Below are 257 nucleotides of genomic sequence, written 5' to 3'. Positions count from 1 at the left end.
TCCTCCTCCTCCTCCTCCTCCTCTTCTTCTTCTTCTTCTTCTTCTTCTTCTTCTTCTTCTTCTTCTTCTTCTTCTTCTTCTTCTCACAGTATGTTCAATCAGTGCTGCCCATAAGTGCATGGGTGTGGGCATCCATTGGAGTATGTATAACCTAATAGTGGTCACACTAATAAAGAAGTACAACTTTCTCTCTCCCAGCAATTGGTTTGTACATCGGATCACAGAGAACACTGGCATTTTAATTACATTCATTACTC

Source organism: Microtus ochrogaster, chromosome 21 (assembly GCF_000317375.1).
Source record: "Microtus ochrogaster isolate Prairie Vole_2 chromosome 21, MicOch1.0, whole genome shotgun sequence".
Lineage (NCBI taxonomy): Eukaryota > Metazoa > Chordata > Mammalia > Rodentia > Cricetidae > Microtus > Microtus ochrogaster.
Note: the sequence above shows the minus strand (reverse complement) of the source record.